This window comes from Strongylocentrotus purpuratus, unplaced genomic scaffold (genome assembly GCF_000002235.5).
Source record: "Strongylocentrotus purpuratus isolate Spur 01 unplaced genomic scaffold, Spur_5.0 spur5_scaffold_15, whole genome shotgun sequence".
In the NCBI taxonomy this organism is placed as follows: Eukaryota; Metazoa; Echinodermata; class Echinoidea; order Camarodonta; family Strongylocentrotidae; genus Strongylocentrotus; species Strongylocentrotus purpuratus.
Window position 1 is genome coordinate 3074856 of NW_022145600.1, and position 23939 is coordinate 3098794.

Genomic DNA, 23939 nt, shown 5'->3' on the forward strand with positions numbered 1-23939 from the left:
AAAATTATAGCTTAAAGCCCCTTGATTAATTTGCTTCATCAGATGATCTGTTACATAATAATTTGCAGCATTTAACATAACAAATATGCGCATCAGCACAGTATGCTGGTATTATCTTAGTACCTAATTATGCTTCAGGTTTTATCTGATCAACATTAAAGTATATATGATGACAAGAATAATGCCTAAGATCTCCATACATCTTCCTGCATGCCATCATGACATATGGTGTGTCATGAAAAGGACACACCCTAATCACACGTCAGTAATTGCAATGTATATGTGCCATACTTTCATTTGTTAATCCTTTCATGATAGGATATATTTTTAAAGCTAAATTAATATCAAATTGTTCTTCAAATTAGCAACAGTAATATTTTTCTTTTATTGCGAAATTGTTATTGTACATTGTTATTGAAATTGTTAAAATACAATGTAATTTTTATGAAAACGATATATGGGTAAGAATGTTGTCTAAAATTTGAAAGAATTGCCAATTTTGATTGAAAAACAATAAATTTGGATCTCTCAATGATTTTTCAATTCAAGGATTTTAAAGATTATTTTCCTTTTAAAAATTCCTGGCATCAAACGCAATAAAGTAATGGAACAAAAACGGATGCAGTGTGTGCAGAAATGTTTGCTCTTTCTTATCCTGCATCTAGCATGTTTTGTAAGGCTCTGAATCAATCAAAAGTTATAGAGCCAAACCACAACATGTGGAATAAGGTTTATGATGGCCGGGTTCCAAAATATTTTCTGGAAGTCATTTCTAGGATTTTGTAAAAACACTGGACACATGCTACATCTGTTCATAAAACAATGAAAATGCGTACAATTCAAGGATGATTGATATTTTTGGAGTCGTTACTACTCACGATTGGATTCCCATTGCTTGTCTGTTGGTCCTTGGTTCTCCATAAGATACCCTTGACCAGTGTATGAAGTTTCTCTGATGTATCACAATTGCACCATAAGAATTTTAAAAAGGAAAACAAACAAAAACGGTTACGAGGTCTCTTTTTTTAATATGGAAATAATTTCAATCACTTCCATTTCATTTCATTTCATTTTAGTATCATTACCGGTATTTGTCAAAACAAAACAAACAATGTATTAATTAAACCACTTCAGGTTTACATTGTCCTAATATAAATGTACCAAAAAAAGCTTGAGATTCATCTAATTTATTGCCAATTTAGTAAAGTATTAAAGCACTATGGTTACACATTTTGGCATTTGAAGTTATTGATCACATCTTTAAAAAATGAGCTCAGTACTTACCTGTATTTGTTACTAGTTTCTTCCACACCGGATATTCAGCATAGGGTGTAAATCTCAAGAATCTAATCAATACAAACAAATGTAGCTGCTAAAAGATGTTGTGATGGCATTTACTACAAACAAATTTCTATTCTGTGAAACCATATAACTTGGACTGGAAGTGGAGGTGACAAAGGAAACAATATCTAAGATATTCATAGCAATATGAAATATATTTTTTATTTCATTATAAACAGATGAAAAAATATCCTGCATTTGGGGCATACACATGTATGTGCGCCAGATCAATAATCTTGGATCTGTCACTGCTGCACTTCAAGTCTGATTTTTTTTTCTTCAATTGCTGTAAATAAGCGTATTTTATCGGCGGCTTGGCTGGAACCAATAAAACATTTAAGAGCAATATACCTGAAAAATGAGAACATTTCTAGGGTGTTGTTCTGGATCGGGTAAGCTATGACAGCCCATCGTGCACGGGCCTCTAGCTTAGAGATCAAGATGGCTGTCTCGGTCTTATGATTCTTGATGTCATGGGCTTCATCCAAGATGATGCGATCCCAGCACACACGCAGGAGGGCTGGCTGATTTCCCTGTTAAGAATGACAGCAAAGTCTTTATTACATTGATGCAAGAGTCTTGCAATCGCATGAACATACAAATGATTTGAATAGAAATGCCTTGTAAGACATACTTCCTGTGCTGCAACAATCATTTGATAGAAATGAAATGAAGGAATCCTATACAGTGCAATCCTACAGTACCGACGATGCTTTCTTGCACAGCACATATATCCACTATGTATAAGCCACCATATGGTTTATTTTGGTGAAACACATATTTTTGGAAGACTGCAGGTAGTTAAGAACTTGTCGCATTTGACCGTTTGCCCTTGATTTCAGTGTATCTACTCCTTCTGTTTCTAAATAGATCAAATCCTTAAGCTCTTACCCTCACCGCTTCCGTATTAAGATCTGTCCAAACCATCCTATAGCTCATGAAGACCATGTCATACTTGGCCAGTTCCTCTGGCCACCTCTCCCGATCTGTTCCACGGTACAGATAAATGTTTAGTTGGCCAGGATTGCAACAGCGTTCAACCTCTTCGGCCCACTGGTCAATAAGGGATGCCGGGCATATCACCAGAGTACAGGAGGATCGTATGAACGTGTATTCTGATTTTTATAAAAAGATAGTAAGATAAGCAAATATTACAACCATTTTTTATCCACAATTATACCTCATCTAGCCTGTGCGATCAGACTTTCTCTTTCCCTCTGTCTCATTTTTCTACCAATGGCGCTACCAACGGAAAGATATACAGCACCATCTTGGGTGGGCAGAAGCAAAAAAAACCTCATCCTAAATCTTCATTTGGCACAATAATAACGAATAACACTTCGATGAGAATGGACATGGCGCTCTCTTCAGCCACCGCCCTTTTATTCACCCAACAGCCCTTATTCGAGCTTCAGCGTTTCTGCTTTAAGGCTTTTACTGATCCACGTGGGATATTTATATCTAAGAATCTCATTCCACATTAGAAGCAGGATAACGTACGTATCATGAATTTTGAAGGAAATGGCTTCCAGGGCTCTACGCTCATCTGTATATAAGCACAAACGGACCTGCCCAATCTACCGACCCTCAAGGTGCAAGTACTACGAGAGGTGCCAGCAAGCCAGGGCCAAGTGAGCCGCTACGCCAGCTAGCAGAACCCGAATTGATGCTTGCCAACATCCAGCGTTTGATAACCGCGAGCTCATCAGCTGCAGTATGTGCAAAACTGGACTTATACTCACAGCTGATGTGGCCTCCATCAAGCGCAGGCAAACCGAACTCGAGGATTCTGTTAGCATGAATTCTGATTTGGTTGCCAATCTTCAGCATGTAAAGCTCCCCGCGATTGAAAAGAAAATAAGAGAAAAATTGCCGACCTCAAAGAGAAGATTGTCATTATGGAAATCTATAATTGGCGCGCCAATCTTCTATTTTACGGCGCTGATGAAACCCCCAACGAAAAAGTATGCAACGTCTTGCAATTAAAAGGTCTTCATCGGAATGAAAGACATCGCAATCGCTATTAAACGCGCACCGACTACCACGACGTAACAGCGGCGCTACCGCCTCATCGACCCTCCCACAAGCCCCAAATGCAATCATAGCAAAGTTTGTTTACATGGAGGATCTTAACTGCCTACTCGCCGCTTTCAAAAACGATCAGCACCAAAGGAACCCCTAAGATCATGCCATGTCAATGAGAATCAATGTGCGAACAGACTCCCCAGCCCTCAAAGCCAGGCGGGTAATGCTTGCCAAGATCACTTACGATCTCCGGAAACAAAAGGGAGTCTCCGCTAAGATAATCGTTGTCGGAGCTTCAGTTCAACTCATATGGAAGGAGAAAAGAAACACCTCCAAATGGAATAACCAGCAGGAGTAAGGTAAATCACCTCAGCATTGAGGTAAAACACCTCAGCATTGAACAAAAGTTACGGCATTATTCATTTTTGTACCTTCTCTAGAATGAGCTCTGTGTGATATACATGTACATCTATCTTTTCCCTGTTTAAACTTAAATGCATCGAAAACTGATTTGTTATTTTGAAGTAAGCAGGCCTCAAGCACACATTTTCAAGAGTTAAGTTTTGATTACCATGTAAACATAACCCGGTACCGTAAAAGTGGTATCTCGCTCTTCCCCTCTCTCTTTCTCTCTCTCTCTCTTTACCTTTTCCTGAATTCTCTAATTTCTTCTACGTGTGGTGGCTGAAAGGATCCCAAGTGCTAAATGATGAATTTTCTTGTTTTTATTTATTATCTGTGTTTTCTCTTGATCTTATTTCCAATGAATGCATACGTATGTACAAATTGATTCAGTTAACTTCCTTTTCAGTGCATTGGGTAATACATTCTATTGCAAGCTAATTCTTTTAAACAACAAATGTCATATTATGAACCAGGCCTTTTGTGTATTTACACCACCTGAATGATCTTCTTTCCTATTCTTGTTACTTCATGTTTTAATAATGAGTGAACCTCTATTATCTGATGTTGGTAATGATGAACAATTTTTACCACCTGACAATTCACAGGCATCCTCCTCTTACATAACAAATACAGATGACGATTGTCATGAAGCTGACACGGCTGAATATTTCAATTTAAACACTGCCGAGTTGCAACTGAAACACAAATTCATGTGAGTCATTGACAGATAGCAAACATTCACACTATTTTAACAGAATCTCAGTTCATTGATCATTTTTCAAAGGCTGACAATAAACTATCTTTCCTACAATGCAATTGGAAGCATATTTATAGAGATAGAGGTAAGAAACATATCGTTATTGGTGAAATCTACTGGCCACCTCAAAGTAATTTTATTGAATTTCTTGAAATTGCAGAGACTACAATAAGTGCTTTATAATGGGTGACTTTAATGCCAACTTGTTATCAAGTGACTCAAATTCTCAGTATTTAGATTTCTTGAATTTGATTTTATCCCGTTCTTTTCTTTCCCAAATCACCAAATCAAAAAGAATATTAGATACATGTATATAGTAGTCACAATTGATTGATAAAATGTTCCAAATGTATCTTCTAATATTGAATCTGGTATAGTGCTTTCCACTTCCCAGTTGCTTTCATTCAAAGAGTAGCTCCAGCAATCAGGTGTCGGGTTTTTCGTAATTTGTCCCATGTGAACATCGAATGGTTTTGACAGAGTTTTCTCTATACTGATTGGTCTGAAATATATAATTGTCGGAATGTAAACAATTTTTATAATAGGTTTCTTGAAATTGTTTATGATTGATACAAACTGTATATTCCGATCTGTATTCCATTGCGTTCTAATTACAAAAAGGTGCCCAGACTGCCCTGGGTCACTAAATCTATTTTGAAGTGTATTAAACCATCAACAACAACAAAATTATTCTATAAGTATAAAACAAAAGAAACTGAGAACTCTAAATTGAAATACATTAGATATCATAATATTCTTACATCCTTCGAGACATGCTAAAAAATTATTATTCTTCACAATTAAATTTATATAAAAATTATATTAAAATATGTGGAAGATTATTAATAATGTCCTGAGAAGTAAAACTAATACTATACATATAGAGAGTGTAATTGATGAGTGTGTGAAGATTCAAGACTCTTGTGATTTAGCTGAATCTTGAATTCTTTTTTTGTTCAAACAGGGACAAAGCTAACTGAGAAAATACCCACATCTGGTAGACCCTTTCATTCATTTCTCAAAAATTCCAACCAGAGTTCATTATTTTTTAACTCCAACAGACTGTTCTGAAATAATTAATATTGTCAATAATTTTAAGAATAAAAATAGTGCACGTGCTGATGGCATAACTAATTTTCTTTTTAAAAAGGTAATCAGTGTGATTGCCCATCCTCTTTCTCATATTTTAAATTTATCTTTACTACATGTGGTATTATACAGTAGGCTTGCGCTTGCACCATGTGAGAGAGGGGTATTGTACCTCAAAAAAATGAAAATTGCAAAGGTAGTTCCTATATTCTAATCTGGTATTAAATATGACTTGGGTAATTTTCGCCCAATTTCCTTACTTTCGTCGTTTTCTAAAATCTTATAAAAGCTTTTATATATTCGTACCTTTAAATTCATATCTAAATTTAATATCTTATCATCATCGCAATATGGTTTCCGACGTAAACACTCCACAACTCATGCATTGCTCATGTTCATTATAAGATTGCACGTGCTATTGATAATATATCCCATACTATTGGTATTTTCCTGGTATTTTCCTGGACTTCTCCAAGGCCTTTGACACAGTTAACCATGACATTCTTTTATATGGGATCAGAGGGAAGGCCTTGGAGTGGTTCAGGAATTACCTCACAGACAGAATGCAATATGTTAATCTAAATGATCATGATTCATGTCTACGACAAATCACTTGTTGGACCGCTCTTGTTTCTATTTTACATTAATGATTTCCAAACTTCCTCCCCTATTTTGTCATTCATACTTTTTGCTGATGATTCCAATATTTTTTTTACTCATCCAAATCCCAGTATCATTGCTGACATTGTAAACAATGAATTACTGTCTGTTTTGGAGTAGATTAATGCCAATAAGTTATCTCTTAATGTTACTAAAACAAACTATATGCTATTTAGTATCTCCATAACATCAATACCTGGAAACATTTCCATTAATGACACAAACATTTTATTTGTTGAACCCGCAAAATTTCTTGGTCTTGTTATTGACTGTAAACTTAATTGGAAAATGCATGTTAGCAATTTATGAAAACTTTTATCACAAAATAATGGTGTCATCAACAGACTTAAACACAGACTCTTGATGTTCTGTTAAATCTATATTCCACCTTAATTTTCCCATATTTAAATTACAGTATTCTAGCTTGGAGCAACTGCTCCAAGACTCAACTGCATAGTTTATCGGTCATTCAAAAAAGAGCCCGGACAATAATTCAAAATGTTGGTTTCCAGTCACATTCAAACATCTTATTTCTCAACAATAACCTTTTACATGTGTCAGATATATTCTCTATAATCTGGGTATTTTCATGCCTGTATCAACATACAACAAATGAATTGCCTGATTCTATTGCTTCTCTTTTCACAAAGAGGTTGGATATTCATTCATACCCTACTAGGAAAAGGAATGATTTTCACATCCCCCGTTTACAAGCTACATTATCTCAAAAAACAATTGTGTATACTGGTCCATCTTTCTGGAACAATCTTCATCCTGATTTACTTCACCCTTCTTCTGTTCATCAATTAAATTATAAACTCAAGTTACATTTTTTGAATGCATACATTAATAACAGAGATGCCAACCTCTTGACACAAAACAAACAAACTGAGTATCCTAAATAAAAATAAGATTTTGGAGAGAAAAATCAGATTTTCACGAAAACTCGACACTACCAATGGCCGGTTGGCTACGGGCCAGTAAAATTTCAGAAAAATGTGATACTGGTACGCCGGGTCAAGTAAAATGTTTGCTCTTTCATTAAAATTATAAAAGAAAATTGTAAAGCAAAGTTTTTGTTGGGGTTGCAGGGGTTTACTGGTACATGTTTCTATGCAATTCCGTTGTTTTTATGGGTATTGAAAAATCGTATTTTAGAGGTATGATATAGTATTATCATATTCCACTCTTATTATCGTACTAAATATGATGGGGGGGGGGGGTAAATGCGCTACTTTTACTAGTATAGACGGCATCAGATCACCTAAAAATAAGAATGGGTTTATTATTGTACATGTATTAGGTGCACACGATCTGGAAGCGTCATAGTGTAGTGGTTCTGACTATCGTATTTCAATCGTACGGTCGTGAATTCCTACAGCAAGAAATTCATCCACATTGAGCTGCACTCCACCCATGCAGGTGAAGTAAATAGGGACCTGGTAGGAATTTATTCCTTGAAACGCAGAGCTCGTGGCTTAGAGACTTCCGATGAAGTAAGTGTTAGGCACTATAAAGACATGTCATTATCATTATAATTCTGTTTAGGATAGCATTCACCAACTTCTTTTGTTTTGATTTTCCAATCCACCATTGTGTCAACTATTCAAGTACGTCCTTTCAAAACCTTATATCGCTCACACAAAGCGCACGAACGGCCACCAAAGGAGGCCTTTTCGCGAGTTTTATTAGTATCATCATTATGAGATTGAGAAGGGTTGATATACACACTCACCAGTACCTGCATATTGATAAGGATTCATTGCTGGTGCTTGCTGGTAGTAATGCCGTGGCATTGTGAGACTCATTGACCGTAGTGGCTGGAAATGTGGTCGGATCAATGTCTGTTGTAAGCTACCACCTACCGGTAGAGATTGATATATCAACAGTGAATTATTAGCACTAGCTATTTTAAACAACAACTTAAAATTTTCTCAACCTTTTTGTGTGCACCTTGAGCATTTGATTTCAAGTTGAATCGGCGCCTTACAAATCTCATATCGATATTATAATATGAGTAAGGAAATCCATTGAAATCTAAAAACTTTTAGGGTGCAGCACGCCTCTGGCTGAAAAAAAGCCACGTGTCATTCTTTATGACTGCAGATTGTTCTAAAGGATGGGATTTTTAAAATAAGTTGTTTGAAATTTCGAAATGAAAAATAAAAACTCAAAATAGTTCATGAAAGAGGATCGATGGCAACGGATATCGGCACTTGCGCTAAACAGCGAATGTACACTCTTCAAATTTAAATTGAGGCTAATAAAATTAGCGATACCTTCAGCATGTATAAAGGAAGGTTCCGCAGGAGAAAATTTCTGTACTATTTCTGTAGGTCTATGAGATTTCGTCTCTGCAACTTTTTCACGGATAACTGAAATAAGCAACAAGTACTGTTGCGTTTGCTGGTGCCTTCATCTACGTGGAAAGCGAACACGAGAGCCGCGATTGCTTGCGCTGTATCTTGTATTTGGTCACTTACACTCTCCCTGGTTGATCTGATCATGTGAAAATTACAGTTGTGAAAATTCCCAGTTGTGGAAATAAGTGAAATTACAAAGATATTTTGATTTTCTGGGACAGGATAAGATTTTGTTACATCTGCAGTGACCAAATGTCACGATTTTTAACTTGATGAATGTGTACGTGTTTAGAGTCGCTGTCTAGCTTTGCAGAAATGTCCCAACCATTTCTGTTCGGTTCGTTAATATATTCTATTTTTATGTAGATTTTTCTTCTTTTTTTTTTTTTTTTTTTTGGGGGGGTCCAGTTTTTGAGGAAAGATTTCGCAAGGACTCAGTCAGCCGCTGGCAGGGGGGGGGGGGGGTTCGTCCTAATTAACCGCTATAGAACGAACCACAATGGAATTAACCCGGTTTCGATTTTTTTTTTTTTTCTCTCGATAGTTTATTCCTTTATGTTGGGGGGGGGGGGGTAGATGCGCTACTTTTACTAGTATAGACGGCATCAGATCACCTAAAAATAAGAATGGGTTTATTATTGTACATGTATTAGGTGCACACGATCTGAAAGCGTCATAGTGTAGTGGTTCTGACTATCGTATTTCAATCGTACGGTCGTGAATTCCTCCAGCAAGAAATTCATCCACATTGAGCTGCACTCCACCCATGCAGGTGAAGTAAATAGGGACCTGGTAGGAATTTATTCCTTGAAACGCAGAGCTCGTGGCTTAGAGACTTCCGATGAAGTAAGTGTATAAAGACACATATCATTATCATTATAATTCTGTTTAAGATAGCATTCACCAACTTCTTTTGTTTTGATTTTCCAATCCACCATTGTGTCAACTATTCAAGTACGTCCTTTCAAAACCTTATATCGCTCACACAAAGCGCGCGAACGGCCACCAAAGGCGGCCTTTTCGCGAGTTTTATTAGTATCATCATTATGAGATTGGAAGGGTTGATATACACACTCACCAGTACCTGCATATTGATAAGGATTCATTGCTGGTGCTTGCTGGTAGTAATGCCGTGGCATTGTGAGACTCATTGACTGTAGTGGCTGGAAATGTGGCCGGATCAATGTCTGTTGTAAGCTACCACCTACCGGTAGAGATTGATATATCAACAGTGAATTATTAGCACTAGCACTAGCGGGGGTTTGTCCTAATAAACCGCTATCGAACGAACCACAATGAAATAACCACGTTCGATTTTTTTTTTTTCTTCGATAGTTTACTCCTTTCTGTCGGGGGGGGGGGGGGGGGGGTAAATGCGCTACTTTTTCTAGTATAGACGGCATCAGATCACCTAAAAATAAGAATGGGTTTATTATTGTACATGTATTAGGTGCACACGATCTGGAAGCGTCATAGTGTAGTGATTCTGACTCTCGTATTTCAATCGTAAGGTCGTGAATTCCACCAGCAAGAAATTCATCCACATTGAGCTGCACTCCACCCATGCAGGTGAAGTAAATAGGGACCTGGTAGGAATTTATTCCTTTTAACACAGATCTCGTAGCTTAGAGACTTCCGATGAAGTAAGTGTTAGGCGCTATAAAGACACATATCATTATCATTATATATAATTCTGTTTAGGATAGCATTCACCAACTTCTTTTGTTTTGATTTTCCAATCCACCATTGTGTCAACTCTTCAAGTACATCCTTTCAAAACCTTATATCGCTCACACAAAGCGCGCGAACGGCCACCAAAGGAGGCCTTTTCGCGAGTTTTATTAGTATCATCATTATGAGATTGAGAACACACTCACCAGTACCTGCATATTGATAAGGATTCATTGCTGGTGCTTGCTGGTAGTAATGCCGTGGCATTGTGAGACTCATTGACTGTAGTGGCTGGAAATGTGGCCGGATCAATGTCTGTTGTAAGCTACCACCTACCGGTAGAGATTGATATATCAACAGTGAATTATTAGCACTAGCTATTTTAAACAACAACTTAAAATTTTCTCAACCTTTTTGTGTGCACCTTGAGCATTTGATTTCAAGTTGAATCGGCGCCTGACAAATCTCATATCGATATTATAATATGAGTAAGGAAATCCATTGAAATCTAAAAACTTTTAGGGTGCTGCACGCCTCCGGCTGAAAAAATGCCACGTGTCATTCGTTATGACTGCAGATTGTTCTAAAGGATGGGATTTTTAAAATAAGTTGTTTGAAATTTCGAAATGAAAAATAAAAACTCAAAATAGTTCATGAAAGAGGATCGATGGCAACGGATATCGGTACTTGCGCTGAACAGCGAATGTACACTCTTCAAATTTAAATTGAGGCTAATAAAATTGGCGATACCTTCAGCATGTATAAAGGAAGGTTCCGCAGGAGAAAATTTCTGTACTATTTCTGTAGGTCTATGAGATTTCGTCTCTGCAACTTTTTCACGGATAGCTGAAATAAGCAACAAGTACTGTTGCGTTTGCTGGTGCCTTCATCTTCGTGGAAAGCGAACACGAAAGCCGCGATTGCTTGCGCTGTATCTTGTATTTGGTCACTTACACTCTCCCTGGTTGATCTGATCATGTGAAAATTACAGTTGTGAAAATTCCCAGTTGTGGAAATAAGTGAAATTACAAAGATATTTTGATTTTCTGGGACAGGATAAGATTTTGTTACATCTGAAGTGACCAAATGTCACGATTTTTAACTTGATGAATGTGTACGTGTTTAGAGTCGCTGTCTAGCTTTGCAGAAATGTCCAAACCATTTCTGTTCGGTTCGTTAATATATTCTATTTTTATGTAGATTTTTCTTCTTTTTTTTTTTTGGGGGGGGTCCAGTTTTTGAGGAAAGATTTCGCAAGGACTCAGTCATCAGCCGCTGGCAGGGAGGGGGGGGGGGGGGTCGTCTTAATTAACCGCTATAGAACGAACCACAATGGAATTAACCCGGTTCGATTAATTTATTTTTTCTCTCGATAGTTTATTCCTTTCTGTTTGGGGGGGGGGGGTAAATGCGCTACTTTTACTAGTATAGACGGCATCAGATCACCTAAAAATAAGAATGGGTTTATTATTGTACATGTATTAGGTGCACACGATCTGGAAGCGTCATAGTGTAGTGGTTCTGACTCTCGTATTTCAATCGTACGGTCGTGAATTCCTACAGCAAGAAATTCATCCACATTGAGCTGCACTCCACCCATGCAGGTGAAGTAAATAGGGACCTGGTAGGAATTTATTCCTTGAAACGCAGAGCTCGTGGCTTAGAGACTTCCGATGAAGTAAGTGTTAGGCACTATAAAGACATGTCATTATCATTATAATTCTGTTTAGGATAGCATTCACCAACTTCTTTTGTTTTGATTTTCCAATCCACCATTGTGTCAACTATTCAAGTACGTCCTTTCAAAACCTTATATCGCTCACACAAAGCGCGCGAACGGCCACCAAAGGAGGCCTTTTCGCGAGTTTTATTAGTATCATCATTATGAGATTGAGAACACACTCACCAGTACCTGCATATTGATAAGGATTCATAGCTGGTGCTTGCTGGTAGTAATGCCGTGGCATTGTGAGACTCATTGACCGTAGTGGCTGGAAATGTGGTCGGATCAATGTCTGTTGTAAGCTACCACCTACCGGTAGAGATTGATATATCAACAGTGAATTATTAGCACTAGCTATTTTAAACAACAACTTAAAATTTTCTCAACCTTTTTGTGTGCACCTTGAGCATTTGATTTCAAGTTGAATCGGCGCCTGACAAATCTCATATCGATATTATAATATGAGTAAGGAAATCCATTGAAATCTAAAAACTTTTAGGGTGCTGCACGCCTCTGGCTGAAAAAAAGCCACGTGTCATTCTTTATGACTGCAGATTGTTCTAAAGGATGGGATTTTTAAAATAAGTTGTTTGAAATTTCGAAATGAAAAATAGAAACTCAAAATAGTTCATGAAAGAGGATCGATGGCAACGGATATCGGTACTTGCGCTGAACAGCGAATGTACACTCTTCAAATTTAAATTGAGGCTAATAAAATTAGCGATACCTTCAGCATGTATAAAGGAAGGTTCCGCAGGAGAAAATTTCTGTACTATTTCTGTAGGTCTATGAGATTTCGTCTCTGCAACTTTTTCACGGATAACTGAAATAAGCAACAAGTACTGTTGCGTTTGCTGGTGCCTTCATCTACGTGGAAAGCGAACACGAGAGCCGCGATTGCTTGCGCTGTATCTTGTATTTGGTCACTTACACTCTCCCTGGTTGATCTGATCATGTGAAAATTACAGTTGTGAAAATTCCCAGTTGTGGAAATAAGTGAAATTACAAAGATATTTTGATTTTCTGGGACAGGATAAGATTTTGTTACATCTGAAGTGACCAAATGTCACGATTTTTAACTTGATGAATGTGTACGTGTTTAGAGTCGCTGTCTAGGTTCGTTAATATATTCTTTTTTTATGTAGATTTTTCTTCTTTTTTTTTTTCTTTTTTTTTTGGGGGGGGTCCAGTTTTTGAGGAAAGATTTCGCAAGGACTCAGTCAGCCGCTGGCAGGGGGGGGGGGGGGTCATCCTAATTAACCGCTATAGAACGAACCACAATGGAATTAACCCGGTTTCGATTTATTTATTTTTTCTCTCGATAGTTTATTCCTTTATGTTGGGGGGGGGGGGGGTAGATGCGCTACTTTTACTAGTATAGACGGCATCAGATCACCTAAAAATAAGAATGGGTTTATTATTGTACATGTATTAGGTGCACACGATCTGAAAGCGTCACAGTGTAGTGGTTCTGACTCTCGTATTTCAATCGTAAGGTCGTGAATTCCTCCACCAAGAAATTCATCCACATTGAGCTGCTCTCCACCCATGCAGGTGAAGTAAATAGGGACCTGGTAGGAATTTATTCCTTGAAACGCAGAGCTCGTGGCTTAGAGACTTCCGATGAAGTAAGTGTATAAAGACACATATCATTATCATTATAATTCTGTTTAAGATAGCATTCACCAACTTCTTTGTTTTGATTTTCCAATCCACCATTGTGTCAACTATTCAAGTACGTCCTTTCAAAACCTTATATCGCTCACACAAAGCGCGCGAACGGCCACCAAAGGCGGCCTTTTCGTGAGTTTTATTAGTATCATCATTATGAGATTGAAAGGGTTGATATACACACTCACCAGTACCTGCATATTGATAAGGATTCATTGCTGGTGCTTGCTGGTAGTAATGCCGTGGCATTGTGAGACTCATTGACTGTAGTGGCTGGAAATGTGGCCGGATCAATGTCTGTTGTAAGCTACCACCTACCGGTAGAGATTGATATATCAACAGTGAATTATTAGCACTAGCACTAGCGGGGGTTTGTCCTAATAAACCGCTATCGAACGAACCACAATGAAATAACCACGTTCGATTTTTTTTTTTCTTCGATAGTTTACTCCTTTCTGTCGGGGGGGGGGGGGGGGTTGTAAATGCGCTACTTTTTCTAGTAAAGACGGCATCAGATCACCTAAAAATAAGAATGGGTTTATTATTGTACATGTATTAGGTGCACACGATCTGGAAGCGTCATAGTGTAGTGATTCTGACTCTCGTATTTCAATCGTAAGGTCGTGAATTCCACCAGCAAGAAATTCATCCACATTGAGCTGCACTCCACCCATGCAGGTGAAGTAAATAGGGACCTGGTAGGAATTTATTCCTTTTAACACAGATCTCGTAGCTTAGAGACTTCCGATGAAGTAAGTGTTAGGCGCTATAAAGACACATATCATTATCATTATATATAATTCTGTTTAGGATAGCATTCACCAACTTCTTTTGTTTTGATTTTCCAATCCACCATTGTGTCAACTCTTCAAGTACATCCTTTCAAAACCTTATATCGCTCACACAAAGCGCGCGAACGGCCACCAAAGGAGGCCTTTTCGCGAGTTTTATTAGTATCATCATTTTGAGATTGAGAAGGGTTGATATACACACTCACCAGTACCTGCATATTGATAAGGATTCATAGCTGGTGCTTGGTGGTAGTAATGCCGTGGCATTGTGAGACTCATTGACTGTAGTGGCTGGAAATGTGGCCGGATCAATGTCTGTTGTAAGCTACCACCTACCGGTAGAGATTGATATATCAACAGTGAATTATTAGCACTAGCTATTTTAAACAACAACTTAAAATTTTCTCAACCTTTTTGTGTGCACCTTGAGCATTTGATTTCAAGTTGAATCGGCGCCTGACAAATCTCATATCGATATTATAATATGAGTAAGGAAATCCATTGAAATCTAAAAACTTTTAGGGTGCTGCACGCCTCCGGCTGAAAAAATGCCACGTGTCATTCGTTATGACTGCAGATTGTTCTAAAGGATGGGATTTTTAAAATAAGTTGTTTGAAATTTCGAAATGAAAAATAAAAACTCAAAATAGTTCATGAAAGAGGATCGATGGCAACGGATATCGGTACTTGCGCTGAACAGCGAATGTACACTCTTCAAATTTAAATTGAGGCTAATAAAATTGGCGATACCTTCAGCATGTATAAAGGAAGGTTCCGCAGGAGAAAATTTCTGTACTATTTCTGTAGGTCTATGAGATTTCGTCTCTGCAACTTTTTCACGGATAGCTGAAATAAGCAACAAGTACTGTTGCGTTTGCTGGTGCCTTCATCTTCGTGGAAAGCGAACACGAAAGCCGCGATTGCTTGCGCTGTATCTTGTATTTGGTCACTTACACTCTCCCTGGTTGATCTGATCATGTGAAAATTACAGTTGTGAAAATTCCCAGTTGTGGAAATAAGTGAAATTACAAAGATATTTTGATTTTCTGGGACAGGATAAGATTTTGTTACATCTGAAGTGACCAAATGTCACGATTTTTAACTTGATGAATGTGTACGTGTTTAGAGTCGCTGTCTAGCTTTGCAGAAATGTCCAAACCATTTCTGTTCGGTTCGTTAATATATTCTATTTTTATGTAGATTTTTCTTCTTTTTTTTTTTTGGGGGGGGTCCAGTTTTTGAGGAAAGATTTCGCAAGGACTCAGTCATCAGCCGCTGGCAGGGAGGGGGGGGGGGGTCGTCTTAATTAACCGCTATAGAACGAACCACAATGGAATTAACCCGGTTCGATTAATTTATTTTTTCTCTCGATAGTTTATTCCTTTCTGTTTGGGGGGGGGGGGGGGTAAATGCGCTACTTTTACTAGTATAGACGGCATCAGATCACCTAAAAATAAGAATGGGTTTATTATTGTACATGTATTAGGTGCACACGATCTGGAAGCGTCATAGTGTAGTGGTTCTGACTCTCGTATTTCAATCGTAAGGTCGTGAATTCCTCCAGCAAGAAATTCATCCACATTGAGCTGCTCTCCACCCATGCAGGTGAAGTAAATAGGGACCTGGTAGGAATTTATTCCTTGAAACGCAGAGCTCGTGGCTTAGAGACTTCCAATGAAGTAAGTGTTAGGCGCTATAAAGACACATATCATTATCATTATAATTCTGTTTAGGATAGCATTCACCAACTTCTTTTGTTTTGATTTTTCAATCAATCGTACGCTCGTGAATTCCACCAGCAAGAAATTCATCCACATTGAGCTGCACTCCACCCATGCAGGTGAAGTAAATAGGGACCTGGTAGGAATTTATTCCTTGAAACGCAGAGCTCGTGGCTTAGAGACTTCCGATGAAGTAAGTGTTAGGCCCTATAAAGACACATATCATTATCATTATAATTCTGTTTAGGATAGTATTCACCAACTTCTTTTGTTTTGATTTTCCAATCAATCGTACGCTCGTGAATTCCTACAGCAAGAAATTCATCCACATTGAGCTGCACTCCACCCATGCAGGTGAAGTAAATAGGGACCTGGTAGGAATTTATTCTCTGAAACGCAGAGCTCGTGGCTTAGAGACTTCTGATGAAGTAAGTGTTAGGCGCTATAAAGACACATATCATTATCATTATAATTCTGTTTAGGATAGCATTCACCAACTTCTTTTGTTTTGATTTTCCAATACACCATTGTGTAAACTCTTCAAGTACATCCTTTCAAAACCTTATATCGCTCACACGAAGCGCGCGAAAGGCCGCCAAAGGCAGCCTTTTCGCGAGTTTTATTAGTATCATCATTATGAGATTGAGAAGGGTTGATATACACACTCACCAGTACCTGCATATTGATAAGGATTCATTGCTGGTGCTTGCTGGTAGTAATGCCGTGGCATTGTGAGACTCATTGACTGTAGTGGCTGGAAATGTGGCCGGATCAATGTCTGTTGTAAGCTACCACCTACCGGTAGAGATTGATATATCAACAGTGAATTATTAGCACTAGCTATTTTAAACAACAACTTAAAATTTTCTCAACCTTTTTGTGTGCACCTTGAGCATTTGATTTCAAGTTGAATCGGCGCCTGACAAATCTCATATCGATATTATAATATGAGTAAGGAAATCCATTGAAATCTAAAAACTTTTAGGGTGCTGCACGCCTCCGGCTGAAAAAATGCCACGTGTCATTCTTTAATTATGACTGCAGATTGTTCTAAAGGATGGGATTTTTAAAATAAGTTGTTTGAAATTTCGAAATGAAAAATAAAAACTCAAAATAGTTCATGAAAGAGGATCGATGGCAACGGATATCGGTACTTGCGCTGAACAGCGAATGTACACTCTTCAAATTTAAATTGAGGCTAATAAAATTGGCGATACCTTCAGCATGTATAAAGGAAGGTTCCGCAGGAGAAAATTTCTGTACTATTTCTGTAGGTCTATGAGATTTCGTCTCTGCAACTTTTTCACGGATAGCTGAAATAAGCAACAAGTACTGTTGCGTTTGCTGGTGCCTTCATCTTCGTGGAAAGCGAACAAGAAAGCCGCGATTGCTTGCGCTGTATCTTGTATTTGGTCACTTACACTCTCCCTGGTTGATCTGATCATGTGAAAATTACAGTTGTGAAAATTCCCAGTTGTGGAAATAAGTGAAATTACAAAGATATTTTGATTTTCTGGTTCGTTAATATATTCTATTTTTATGTAGATTTTTCTTCTTTTTTTTTTTTGGGGGGGGGGGGGGAGGTTCAGTTTTTGAGGAAAGATTTCGCAAGGACTCAGTCAGCCGCTGGCAGGGGGGGGGGGTTCGTCCTAATTAACCGCTATAGAACGAACCACAATGGAATTAACCCGGTTCGATTTATTTATTTTTTCTCTCGATAATTTATTCCTTTCTGTTGGGGGGGGGGGGGGTGGGGGGGGGGGGGGGTAAATGCGCTACTAGTATAGACGGCATCAGATCACCTAAAAATAAGAATGGGTTCATTATTGTACATGCATTAGGTGGTTCTGACTCTCGTATTTCAATCGTAAGGTCGTGAATTCCTCCAGCAAGAAATTCATCCACATTGAGCTGCACTCCACCCATGCAGGTGAAGTAAATAGGGACCTGGTAGGAATTTATTCCTTGAAACGCAGAGCTCGTGGCTTAGAGACTTCCGATGAAGTAAGTGTTAGGCCCTATAAAAACACATATCATTATCATTATAATTCTGTTTAGGATAGTATTCACCAACTTCTTTTGTTTTGATTTTCCAATCAATCGTACGCTCGTGAATTCCTACAGCAAGAAATTCATCCACATTGAGCTGCACTCCACCCATGCAGGTGAAGTAAATAGGGACCTGGTAGGAATTTATTCCTTGAAACGCAGAGCTCGTGGCTTAGAGACTTCCGATGAAGTAAGTGTTAGGCGCTTTAAAGACACATATCATTATCATTATAATTCTGTTTAGGATAGTATTCACTAACTTCTTTTGTTTTGATTTCCAATCCACCATTGTGTCAACTATTCAAGACGCTCATACAAAGCGTGCGAAAGGCCGCCAAAGGCAGCCTTTTCGCGAGTTTTATTAGTATCATCATTATGAGATTGAGAAGGGTTGATATACACACTCACCAGTACCTGCATATTGATAAGGATTCATTGCTGGTGCTTGCTGGTAGTAATGCCGTGGCATTGTGAGACTCATTGACTGTAGTGGCTGGAAATGTGGCCGGATCAATGTCTGTTGTAAGCTACCACCTACCGGTAGAGATTGATATATCAACAGTGAATTATTAGCACTAGCTATTTTAAACAACAACTTAAAATGTTCTCACCCTCTTTGTGTTGGGAGGGGGGGGGGGGGCACTTGTTTTTCCAAAGGTTTGTTTTTCTGACGGTTCGTATTTCCAAAACACAAATTTCCCATGCCTAGGGGTTCTTAATTCCGAACATTTGTTGAATTTGAAATTGTCGAGGTTGTTTGTAGTTTTAAAGCAAATAAAAGTGCCGGACCTGATGATATTGAACCAGAGATTGTTAAGAAAACTATACACGTTTATGCCAAACACCTTTGTCATATTTTTAATGAGTCTTTTATTTCAGGACAACTTCCAGATCAATTAAAGTTAGCAAAAGTAATACCCCTTCATAAGAATCTCTGTAAAGAAAAAATAGAAAATTATCGACCTATTTGCCAATCTTTTCAAAAATTTAGAACTAGATGGATGTTCGACTGCGCGCAGTCGAAAATGATGCCTCCGCCATAGAGCAATTTTTCAAATTCAAGTTTGATTGTAATTCATTACAGGTTCGCAGAATATCGTGATTACAAGTTATTTTTGCATACATAATGAGCCCCATGACCTTTGACCTCATGACCCCACAATCTACTCAATTCGTTTGCTTTGCAAGATAAATACATGTTTTGATGGTAATCTGTTCATCGGTTTTAATAATGATGTGATCATAAGTTTTTTTTGCATATATAATGAGCCCTGTGACCTTTGACCTTTGGCCCCAATTCTAATCAGATCATTGGCTCTGCAAGATACATACATGACTAAAGTTTGGCAGAAATCATCCATCGGTTCTTGAAATAGCGTGATCACAAGCTATTTTGCATACATATTGAGCCCTGTGACCTCGTGACCCCAAAATCTTATCAGTTCATTAGCTCTGCTAGATACATACATGACCTAGGTTTGGCAGAAATCCATCAATCGGTTCTTGAGATAACGTGATCACAAGCTATTTTTGCATATATAATGAGCCCTGTGACCTTTGACCTTTGGCCCCAATTCTAATCAGATCATTGGCTCTGCAAGATACATACATGACTAAAGTTTGGCAGAAATCCATCCATCGGTTCTTGAAATAACGTGATCACAAGCTATTTTGCATACATATTGAGCCCTGTGACCTTTGACCTTTGACCCCCTGACCCCAAAATCTACTCAGCTCATTGGCTCTGCCAGATGCATACATGGTTTAAGTTTGGCAGGAATTCATTTATCGGATCTTGAGATAACCGATCACGAGAATGGGACGTAGCCGGAAGCATAAAAAACCTCAGGAATGAAATACAATATAGGGTATAGGAAACATAAACATCGAAGAATGCATATTGTTTGTTGACTACGCATCTTTTACTAAAGATGCTCTCGAGTTTGTCTCATAACCAGCAAACAAAGAAGCTCACTGGGTTTCTGATTTGCATTCATCGTTGTCATTATCATCCTCACCGTACTCGTAAACATCATCCTCGTCTTCCTCCTCCTCCTCCTCCTCACTTTCATCTTCATAATAGCCCTCTTCATCATCATATTCCTCCTCATCTTCCTCCTCACTTTCATCTTCATAATAGCCCTGTTCATCATCATATTCCTCCTCATCTTCCTCCTCTTCTTCTTCTTCCTCATTTTCATTCTTCAGTTCCAGTTGATCTATATGTATAAGGAAAGAAATGAGTTGGGCCAAGGTAAGTTTAAGAATGCTGATATGTGTACATTCAGGCAACAAGACAAACATTTGGGGCTATAGGTAGGGTCATTCCATTATTTAATCGACCCATTATATATCAGGTAGAATATAGGGCAAATTTCATGACAGGTCAATACTTACGAGAATACAAAACTTCCACTCTTGTTATTGCAACATTAATTTTCAAGAAATCAAATGAATTATCTTAAAACTTTGTAACACATGGCATCAATTTTACATGTAATGAGACGCACAGATCAAAAACGTTTGGACCAAATTTTCATGCCATATAATATATGTAAGTGATTTTCCGTAAACCGGTACACATTTCTGTGTGCAATGTATGTCCCAATTGCTTAGAGACATGTATTTGATTGTAATCTCATGACCAGAACTCTACTTCAACTTTAAAGTACATTGCAATGACTACAAACAAAGAACAACCACTTTTAATAATAGAGAGCAATTAAGGTCGATTCAAATGAATGAAGAGGTGACAGTGTAAGATAAAGCCCTGGCCAGCATAGCAATCACGTCATTTAGACAAGATTTTAATCTCAATTTAATTGTAAATCCATACCACAGTGAAGGATGAAAGCCATTGTTAATACTGAAATACTGAAATAATAAAATAATGATCGGGATACACCAATGGGAGTGGAGGTGGTGAACGCAGGAGAGCCCCCTACCGTAGCAGCAACAGCTGCCATCATACTCAGTCAGTCTCTTATTATTATTATTAAAGAGGGCATGTATTGCACTTGAAACATGACTGCCTAGACGCATGCCCATCACAAAATAAACGGTGTTCTACTTTAGATGATTGTGCTACTTCCCATTAGTTGTCCTGTCAACAAGTAGGATACATTTCATGGTGGCAGGAAGGTAAGATACATTGTCATGTTAGTTCATAAAATCCGCCAATTATGAGACGTTTCAACTGCTAAAGTACACTTAGTTCTTCCTGTGCACAGTCCACACATTACTAGTAACAATATGGCTGAATCACCCTGCATGTCGTAGGACGATGCCAACCTGGCAAAAGGCTTCAAAATGTTCAAAAAAGCAGCAGTGTGAACTATTCTTTTCAGTGAAGAATGAACCAGATCACAAACAGGTGGAACATGTTTTATTGTTTATGTGAGCAAGGGATCTAAGATTCAACGATTCTTGAGACCTTACCGCGGATGTAAAAAAGGACATGAAAAATGTATGAAATATAATTTGAGGCTCATTTACGAAACCCAGATCGAAGTCCTGAGTTACACGCCTGTACCTACAAAAGCATAGGCAAGAAGAGAGAGAGAGAATTGATGACTTTCTATCCAGGCTAAGAATGCATGCAAAAACATGTCAGTTTCGGGATGAGCAAGAAACTGCAGATCATGTCATTGAGCAATTCATAGCAGGTAAACATCATGCAGAACTGAAGAAACAATTTCTCGCAAAATATGAGACCCTCTCCATTCAGCAGTGTCTTGACATAGCAAGAGCAACAGAGGCATTGCTATCTCACATGCATCAAGTTAGAGATGTGTATCAAAGGCATCCACAGTCGGTCAATGCCATCAAGTGCGACAAGCCTGCATGCAAGAATTGTGGTAGCCATCGGTGTCCTGCATATGGCACCACTTGCAACAAGTCTGTTAAGCAAAACCACTGGGCCAAATTCTGCCGAGGACAATGCCAAGGGTCTGAAGAATCAAAGGATCGCAAAATAATAACCAGAGCTACCTTGGTCGAGGTCGTAGCCGTGCATGGTCATCATCGAGGCCCATCACACACGGGTTTGCAATCACGTCAACGAGACCGTACATGCAGTAGACAAGTCAAAACCATGCAGCTCTCCACAGTGCGATCATTTCGAACAAATTGACTCTTGACATGATTATTTCAGACATCGCCCTTCGTGGCAACCAAGATGAAGCGCTCAACACATGCACAACTGAGACAAGATGATCAACGCCGAAAAGTTTGACACAGGAGCGCAAACCAACACTATTCCAGTTCGGTCTTTCGTGCAGATATAGTAGTAGCTCTATACAGAGCGAATTTATTTTTCATTTCTTTTCACATAATATAAATAATAACAGACAATAATAAACATAATGATATAACAGAAATGAGCATTGAAATATCTTTGACATTGTTTTTAGTAATTGTAATGCAAAATGATTTAATTACAGGAAATGAAAAAATAAACCTACTTGAAAGCAAAGCTTGTTAGATGTAGGTATAGTATCGGACCACGACTTATCACTCTTCATGATGATACGTTTTGCTGTTTTGACTGCGGATTCTGCCTTTGCTGCTCAGGCAGAGTGTTACTCGACCATCCACTGACGATGACGCTCTTGAGCTTCTGTAGCACATACTTCACCCGCAGCGGTCTGCTTGCGAATCTGCTGGAGGCGCTCATCTTTGATCGGTAAGTGCGCTATCATGTTGACTTCTTCAAATCACTACCAACTGCTCGCGACAAGGTATCTGCAAGATACATGAGCTTTCCTTGCTGATAGCTGATATCAAAATTATATTTTTGAAGACGGAGGAGCATCCCCTGAAGGCGTTTCGGAGCCTTCACTAGCGGCTTCTTTATGATCATTTCAAGTGGCATGTGGTCGCTCACAACGCTAGTAAATCGACCAAACGTGTATTGATGAAAATGCTCCATTGAAAACACTACAGCTAGCATACGCTATGGGGCGTCCATTCTGTAGAAGAGCTGCTCCAAAAACCTTCCTTAGGGTTGTCGTAGGCCAAGCGTAGTGCTTCGGAAACCATTCTTTTGATCCTTGACATTGCATTGGCAAGCTCTGTAAACCATTCCCATGCTATGTCTGGGCGTGTCAGCTGTCTGGTGGGTTCTAGCGTATCAGACAGACTGGGCAAGAATCTGCTTAGGTAGTTCACAAATCCCATTAACCTCTGCACGCCTTGTACATCAGAGGGATTTGGCATTTTGCGGACATCAGCAACCTTCTTTGGAGTAGGCTGTAGTCCTGCACTTGTGACGACATGTCCTAGGAAGGGAATCCCAGTTGCTCTGAACACAGACTTCTCCTTGTTGAGCTTGATGTGTTGTTCAACACATCGCTGGAACAACTGCTGCAAGACCACGAGTCGTGGTCGATGATCGCTTCTTCCATTGTTGCCCCTTTTCCATACACAAGGATATCGTCTGCTACGCAAATCACCCCTGGCAGTCCTTCAAGTGCTTGATGCAATCTTTGCTGGAAGGTTTCTGATGAGGCACTTGTACCAAATGGTAAGCGGCGCCATCGGTAGCGGCCAAATTAAGGGCGTGTTGAATGTCGTCAGGTGGCTTGAGGGCTCATCAAGTTTCATTTGCTAGAATGCAGAACTCATATGCAAGCTTGCTGAAGATCTTTGCTTGGTTGAGATCTGGCAAGATAT

General features: G+C 38.7%; 2 long non-coding RNA genes across 2 annotated transcripts; both read right to left on the reverse strand.

The window, feature by feature from the left end:
- Positions 1-814: 814 nt before the first annotated feature.
- LOC577119 lies at positions 815-1889 on the reverse strand. The gene is made up of 3 exons (XR_004064244.1): positions 1693-1889; positions 1285-1346; positions 815-952 (listed from the first exon to the last, which is right to left on the reverse strand). It is a non-coding gene; the product is annotated as an uncharacterized LOC577119 (long non-coding RNA).
- A 12841-nt stretch (positions 1890-14730) lies between these two features.
- Positions 14731-18796, reverse strand: LOC115924264. The gene is made up of 3 exons (XR_004064245.1): positions 18675-18796; positions 16887-17012; positions 14731-14828 (listed from the first exon to the last, which is right to left on the reverse strand). It is a non-coding gene; the product is annotated as an uncharacterized LOC115924264 (long non-coding RNA).
- Between the last annotated feature and the right edge of the window lie 5143 nt (positions 18797-23939).